This window comes from Eptesicus fuscus, chromosome 23, assembly GCF_027574615.1.
Source record: "Eptesicus fuscus isolate TK198812 chromosome 23, DD_ASM_mEF_20220401, whole genome shotgun sequence".
Lineage (NCBI taxonomy): Eukaryota > Metazoa > Chordata > Mammalia > Chiroptera > Vespertilionidae > Eptesicus > Eptesicus fuscus.
Window position 1 is genome coordinate 3,160,705 of NC_072495.1, and position 8,192 is coordinate 3,168,896.

Consider the following 8,192-nt stretch of genomic DNA (forward strand, 5'->3'; position numbering starts at 1 on the left):
CGTGGCACCTCCCTGGGCAGCCCAGCGCACCCACCCCCTGGTGCCTGGCGACCACCCCACCCGAGGGCTCAGCATTTTTCAGCACTTCCTGTGCTGGGCATTTTCATACGCACAAGTCTCATGGGGCCCCACCACCCCTTGCAAGGTGGCGGGTATCCCAGGCTCAGAGATGGGAAGTGACCTGCCTGAGGTCACACAGCAAGTCTGCAGAAGGGGATTCGGACCCACAGCAAGGACTCTTCCTCACGTCCATCCCTGCCTCGGCCAGCGGCCTGCAGCCCAACATCTGGGCAGAGGGGAACCGGGGAGTCCCCAGATGCGGGCCTCCCCTCGCCTACATGGAGCTCTGCTGGGTGCCTGGCATGGTGAGGCCCTGGCAGAGGTGGGGGCAGAGGGAATGCCCTGGATGTGCCCCTGCGGGGAGGGACGGCCACCTCCCCAAGCCCAGGCCCCTGAGCCTGGCAGCACACGGAGGGGAAATGGAGGCTCCAAGAGGAAGGGGCCACGTTCAGGGGGGACCCAGGGCCTGAGCTGGGTCATGCCACCCATGCCCTGGGAACGGGTCCGCAGAGTGCCAGGCTGGGCCGGGCCGGGGTGGAGGCCGCAGGAGGGACAAAGGGATGTAACTGCGGCTGACGGTGCTTTCTGACCTCACAACACGGCTCCCGGGTGTGAACTAAAACCACCCCCGTTAGGACACAGAGAAGGGGGCGCTGCCAAGGGACGGGAAGGAGGATCCAGGCTCTGCAATCAACCCCGCACCCCCCTAGGCTGCCTCCACCTTGGCACGGCCGAAGCCCCTGGGGCATCGCAGGCTGGGGCGGCCGGAGGGGGCGAGCCCCCGGCCTCTGCAGCGAGGCAGGTTCCCATCCTATAGCCCTGAGCCGGCGGCCCAGCCAGACCAGACTGGATCCCAGGAGAAAAGCACGGGCGTGGGGACTTGGAGGGGGCGGGGCCGTGGGGCCCTCAGCCAGGTTCCGGGCTGGGTGTTGGCCGGTGGCTCCGCTGGTCCCAGGGACCACCCCCAGGGCCACCTCAGCACCAACATGGCCTCAGGGTGGCCCGGGCCCACCACCAGCCCCCCCCCCCCCCCCCCACTGGGTATTGGGAGGAGAAGGAAGGATGGAACCGCCTCCAGGCAGGTCCCTCACGAGGCAGGTGGGCCGAGGACCCGCTTCCGATCCTGGGAAACCTCGTCCTCTGCCGGCAAGCAGGGCGGCGGGGGCCCAGGCCCAGCTGGGGTTCTGGCCCGTCCTGGCACCGGCGCCTGGGTGCTTGGCGGGCGGGGTTCCTTCTCCCTGGGAGCCGAGCCGGCTGATCGCCAACGCCCTCCAGCATCGCCCCCGCCCCGCCTTCACGCAGTCAGTCACCTCTGATTACCACGCGGAGGCGCGGCCAGGTGAGCGGCCCAGCTCCTGCGGGCAGACGGGCACCGCTAAGCGGCTCAGGTCGTCCTCCCTTAGCGCCCCGATTCTGCAACTTCACGAACAACGCTGTCTGAGGAAACCAATGTCACAGGCCAACTGGTACCAACGCTACGTTCCTACCACCTCACGGGCGTTCAGACGGCACGTCCCTGAACCAGACGGCCCCACGGAGGGCGCAGGCACGGAGCGCTGGGCGGAGGGCAGTCCCTGCTCACAGCCCTGGGGCGGGGGGTGGAGGGCAGAGGCCGGAGGGCAGTCCCTGCTCACAGCCACGGGGCGGAGGGCAGAGGCCGGAGGGCAGTCCCTGCTCACAGCCACGGGGCGGGGGGGGCAGAGGGCAGAGGCCGGAGGGCAGTCCCTGCTCACAGCCACGGGGCGGGGGGGGCAGAGGGCAGAGGCCGGAGGGCAGTCCCTGCTCACAGCCCCGGGGCAGAGGGCAGAGGCGGCTGGGAAAGCGCAGGCCTCTGGCTCGGGCTGAGCTCCGGCTGCCCGGCTGCGGCCAGAACATAAAGCCAAGGTGGCCCATGTGGCTCCAGAACCTGGGCCCGGGCTGCGGGGACCTGCACCCCGTCAGCCCCCCAGCCCCAGCCGCCACCCCTCCCCTGCCCGTCTCCTCCTCGCCCCTCGGCACACGTGGAGCCGAGCTGGCCCACCGGGCCCTGTGGCTGGCACGTGACCTCAACCAGTTACCACTCCCTGTCCCGCTGAGACCTCGGAGCTGCCAGAGGGGCGCGGGCTTCGCGAACCTACCGGAGGCACCGACACGGGGACACCCACCTTTCTGGGGGCTCCTGGTTTTCTTGACCCGCACCCCAGCCTCAGAGCGCTCCCGTTTCTGGGAGGGGGAGCTGAGACCAGCTCAGCCCCTGCCTTGCCTTCAGCGACTCGGAACTCAGCTCCCAGTGGCAGCTGCGATTCCACGCCCCACGCCCCACGCGCTGCACTGCGCCTGCGCGTCCGGCTGTCTTAAAGGGCCCAGGCGGGCCGAAACCGGTTTGGCTCAGTGGATAGAGTGTCAGCCTGTGGACTCAAGGGTCCCCGGTTCAATTCCGGTCAAGGGCATGGACCTTGGTTGCGGGCACATCCCCAGTGGGAGGTGTGCAGGAGGCAGCTGATCGATGTTTCTCTCTCATCGATGTTTCTAACTCTCTATCCCTCTCCCTTCCTCTCTGTAAAAAATCAATAAAATATATATTAAAAAAACAAAAATAAAGGGCCCAGGCGGTCCCCCTGCCCCGTCCTGGCCACTGGAAGATGGAACCTGGCCAGTGCAGTGGGCGAACCTGGTGCACAAAAGGTTTTCTGTTTCAATCCCATCATCACCAGCTGGCTGGAGAGAGGCAGGAGGAAGAGGAGGCAAAACTGGCCTCAGTGTGAGCCCAGAGATCACACTGAGCTTCAATTCTCCTTTTTTTTTTTTTTTTTTATTCCAGAGAGGAAGGGAAAGAGAGAGAGATAGAAACATCCATGATGAGGAAGAATCATGGATCGGCTGCCTCCTACACACCCCCTACAAGGGATCAAGTCCACACCCCGGACATGTGCCCTGACCAGGAATTGAACTCTGACCTCCTGGTTCATAGGTCGACGCTCAGCCACAGAGCCACCCCAGCTGGCTGAGCCTCAATTCGTGGTTTGTCAAAAGGACGTGGTGACACCTGCAAGGGGAAGGGCACCGGGTGACATGTGACCAGGATGACGGAAACGCGTCGTGAGGGGCCGCCCCCCACACTGCCCCTCGCCAGCTGTGGCCTTGGCCATGGCCGCCCTCTGTGAGCTGCCTGCTCCTCAGCTGTGAAGTGAGGCCGACGTCACACAGCACGTACCACGTGGGTTCATTGGGAAACGGGGGGTCAGGTCCCTCAGAGCCTGTTCCGTGACAGATGCCCCGAGTCAGTGTATTTCTGTCAGCACCTGGTCCCGCTGATGTGCACCTTGGAAGGAGGTTTCCGAGTCAAACACGTTTGAGAAATAGATTCAGAGCCTCCTCCCTCCTTGGAGTGGCACCAACTACCTTCGCGCAGTAAAGGCTCTGAGAAGTCCTGCAGGCAAGACACCCCTCCACTGTAGCCCGGCATCTCCCGACCTCTGACCACCTAAGTGTTTGCTTTTTATCTGTCAATTTCCCAAGGAATAAACCGGGCTTCGGGAAATGCTGAGTCCTACCTCTTGAATAAGTCCCTGCTCCTATCTGGGTCTCAGTTTCCCCAACTGCAACACAAAGACTCCTAATGAGTTTGCAGCAGAGCAAGGACTGGAATCCAACCCGGACCTGGAGTTGGGCCTCAATTCTGGGGCCACCGCATCCTAAATGGTCTTTATACACCTGTCAAACCAGGCCCGAATGAAGGGAAAGACCCCCAGGGGGAGAAGGGGAGCCCTCATTGGAGAAGTGGGAATGAATACCCCTATTTTGAAAAAGAAAAGTGAAGTTCAGAGGGGGATGGCAACTTGCCTAAGGGCACACAGCAGCTATCCAGAGGCAGATCTAGGCGGCCTCCTCTCTGAATTAAAGAGGATTAGGGAGCACGGGAGTGAGTGTGTGGGGTGAGGGGAGTCAAGCCTTACAGCCCGGGCACACGTGAAGGGAAGGAAGCTCAGCATGGCTCTTGCCCACCGTGTTGCCTGGTTCCAAGTGTTCCTCAGGCCGCCGCCGATTCGGCTCCGGGTATGACTGCAGTGACCCCTGGTGGCGGGTCTCCAGGACCAGCTGCCCCACCCTGCTCAGGCCAAAGGCAAATCTGTGGGATCCCGCAGATGCATCCCAAAGATGGGGTGGCTAAAAGCAAGGGGGCTTTCTGATGTCGCTGAGTACCTTGAGGTGCTGAGAAGACTCGGGGCTTGGACCTGGGGGGCTGGGTCGGAGTCCTCACATTGGAGCCAGGGCGCCCGTTGCTGTGGAGACGGACTGTGTGCATGCTTCAAAAGGCCACACACACCCCGTTTGAAAAACAGTCCTGCCCCTCCAGGGAGTCTCTCCTCCTGAGACAGCGTGTTAGATCCCGCTCCACCACGTCCGGGCCGTGTCCTTAGGCAAGTGTGCTCACTTCATGGTCTCGCTTTCTCCGTCTGTAAAAGGGGATAAACACCTGTTCTTGTAATCCGCACGAGGTGGGCAGAGGAAGAGGAAATGCTGGCCTCTAAATAAGAAGGAAAACCATCCCCGACACTCCTCGGAAGACCGGAGCTGGTTAACGCGGCTGCTCGACGGCGTCATCCAGGCCCCGTGCCTTTGTCTTCGGTCCCACCAGGCCCCTCCTGGTCACAGGACGGCTGTGCGGTTCCAGCCATCCCACCCAGCCTGACGGCGCCCAGCGAAGAAGGCAGAGTCTCCCTGCACCCCTCTCATCCCCCTTCCTCCCCTCCGGGCGTGCCCTCGTGCTCACAGGTCAGCACTGGCTCGCGTGGTTAGCCTGGTGAAGGACGCAGCCCACACGCTCTGCACGCGGCTCCTGAGAACGTGACGGCGGTGGTCGGGGCCTTGTCCACGTTCACTGCCTTCTGTGTGTGATTCCTCCAAGAGCACAGACCCCAGCCTGGCCTCTCCTGACCCAGCCACCTGCCCTCCCCCGAGGGCGGGGCCTGCGCTGGCCGAGCCCCCTCTCCTGTCCTCTGCTCCCAGGGCCACCACCTCCTTTGTCTCGGGCCCTACGCTTGGGATGAACAAAGATCTCCCCAAAGACTTTGGGATCTAAACAGAAAGCAGGGGTGCTTGGTATCATGCAAACATTTTCACCCGCGGTCAAAGAGCGGTAACTAGGAACGTGGGTCTGGATTAGTTAACGGCCCTTCCAAACAGCCGGGTGATCGGGATACAGAAATCCCGGGCGTGGACACCCACGGCCGACCTTCGGGAATGTCAGAGGGGCGAGTCTGGGGAGATGAACACTGTGGTTGAAAACGGCTTTTGATTTTTAAAAATCCCCAGCATTCATCTAAAACAATAATAACAGCTAATAATAACAGGGCGCGTGATAATGAACTATTCATAGGCAGGAGAGGTAATTGTTCAATTAAGATCCGAGAGTTCCTGAGACTGTCTTTTCTGAGGGCCCATTGTGTTTGCCTCCAGGAGCGCTAATTATTTCCCAATAGTGCTTTAAACTTGGGATGAAAAGCCCTCCTGTCAAATGTGACACAGAAGTGCTTTATCACGGTGAAATACACACGCGCGCACACGCACATCATAAGAAATCCTTGTCGGAACAAAGTTAGGGCAGGTTCAAAGGCAGAGGGCTGGCGCTGGGAGCCGGCAGCCTCGGGGCTCAGAAGCCGCAGGCGACGGCCTCGCCCGGGGCTTCATCACACACGTGACCTTGGCCTCAGAGGTCACCGTTTTCTTTCCCGGAGGGACTCTGAGGACAGAAGGCCTGGGATCAAATCCCACCCACCTACCAGCCAGGTGTCCGGGGAGAAATTCACTTCTCTGAGCCTATCTCTTCTCTCTAACATGGAGTACAGCACACATTCCATTTCTGGCCTGCCCGGGTCCTACTTACTATTTCCTCTAGAGTCTGCATCTATTGTTGCCAAAAATTGCTGCCCTCACTTTGAAGAAAAAATCAGAACCTCAGTGGCATCCCGGCCCAGCTCTTGCTCGTGCATCTGCGGGTCTCCTGACCTCAGCGAGGCGCGCCTGGAGACGGCTCTGTTCCAAGCTCTCTCGGCCTCCTTCGAGGGGCGAGGCTAGGTGTCTGCTAGCATCCCATTGGTTAAAAACAAGTCACATGACCAGGGGTGTGACAGGATGCTTTGCCCCCAGTGGGCGGGCGCCACAAAGCTGTGCTGCGAAGGCATGGATAAGGGAAGAGTCGGGACTTGGGCCACTAGCACAGGTGTCAGCACCCCAACTCCCCAGGAGCTGCCCTCCCCAGGCGCTGGGGTTTCGGGGAAGCTAGCGCCATCCCTGGCTCTGACCGCCTCTCTGAGGTGCTGAGCCTCAGGCTTTTCTCTATAGAGAGAGATTACAATCCCTGGGAAGCACTGAAGACACAGAAGCATCAAACTGAGGCCTTGTCCTCATCGGGAGGGACAGAGACCTGAAAAGGGCATTTTTTTAAATATATATTTTTGTTGTTGATTTCAGAGAGGAAGGGAGAGGGAGAGATAGAAACATCAATGATGAGAATCATTGATTGGCTGCCTCCTGCACGCCCTCTAGTGGAGATTGAGCCTGCAACCTGAGCATGTGCCCTTGACCAGAATCGAACCCAGGACCCTTCCGTCTGCAGGCCGACGCTCTACCCACGGAGCCAAACCGGCGAGGGCGTGGGCATATGTTTTGCTCTAAGGGATCCCGTAGCCAACGTGGCCCCTGAGAACATTGCGGCACGCCACCAGCATGTGTCCCACACTGAAGGACACGGGAAAAGTCATGGCTAAGATCTTCCTGGGGAGCTGAAAACATTTTAAATTACCCCTAATCAGCTTTTGAGTTATAAAGAATCAACACCCAAACCATCAAATATTAAGGAAATCACAGTTGGAAAAGTTACTACATGTTTACATTGTTTATTTATGGAGAGAGAAAGGGAGAAACTTCTATTTGTAGTTCCGCTTATTTATGCATTCATGGTTGACTCCTGTATTGGATGCCCTGACTGGGGACCACACCCACAACTTGGCATATCGGGACGACACTCTAACAACTCAGCTAGCAGGCCAGCGCAAAAAAGTTTCTATGTGTTTAGATAAAAACGTACTCAGAGGAAAATTCATAGCCTACAATATTTTTAAAAAATATATTTCTTTATTGATTTCAGAGAGGAAGGGAGAGGGAGAGAGAAACATCAATGATGAGAGAATCACTGATCGGCTGCCTCCTGCAAACCCCCTACTGGGGATCGAGCCCACAATCCAGGAATGTGCTCTTGGCCGGAATCAAACCCGTGACCCTTCAGTCTGCAGGGCGACGCTCTATCCACTGAGCACACCAGCCAGGGCTGCAGGGTTTTTTAATGAATGAATTTAGCATACACCTCAGGAAGCTGTGGAGTCCCTTTGAGTCGAGAGGGTGTTTTGATTTGGGGGCAGGCCCATCCCACAGCCTCCCAGAAGGACCCACAGCCATTCCTGCTGACCATATGGTCCACTCCCCACGGGAAAGTTGGGATGTAGAGTGGAAAGCTGTAGCAAATGCTACTGGTTGCCTAGGTAACGTGGATTCTTCCATTCTTCTTTCCCGCAGCACCACCTGCTGGGGAAACTACCATCCTCCCTACTTCCCTTGCTTCTTGTTTTTTGTTTATAAGTATATTTTATTGATTTTTTATGAAGAGGAAGGGAGAGGGATAGAGTTAGAAACATCGATGAGAGAGAAACATCGATCAGCTGCCTCTTGCACACCCCCTACTGGTACATGCCTTGGACCAGAATCGAACCTGGACCCTTCGGTCCGCAGGCCGACACTCTATCCACTGAGCCACACCGGTCAGGGCTTCCCTTGCTTCTGTAGCCGCCTGCTGCTTCCTGCCTGCTGGCTGGAGCGTGGGACACGTGACACAAACCTGGCTAATGACACAGGAGGGGGTCGGCTGGGGGTCTGGGGGAGTTTCCTCCCCCATAAAGGGAGACACAGGCCACCTGTCCTTCCTCCTCTGGATGCGGCTGGATGGGGTCCGAAGCCTGGAACGTGGCGGGGCCTGAGGAGCGGGTGTGGCCCCAGGTGGACGGCTGCCCGGGGCAGGGGAACGGGCCGGCCTTCAGCTCCACTCACACGCACACCTGCTGGGACGCCCCGAGGAGAGAAGCAGGGCCCACCCCTAC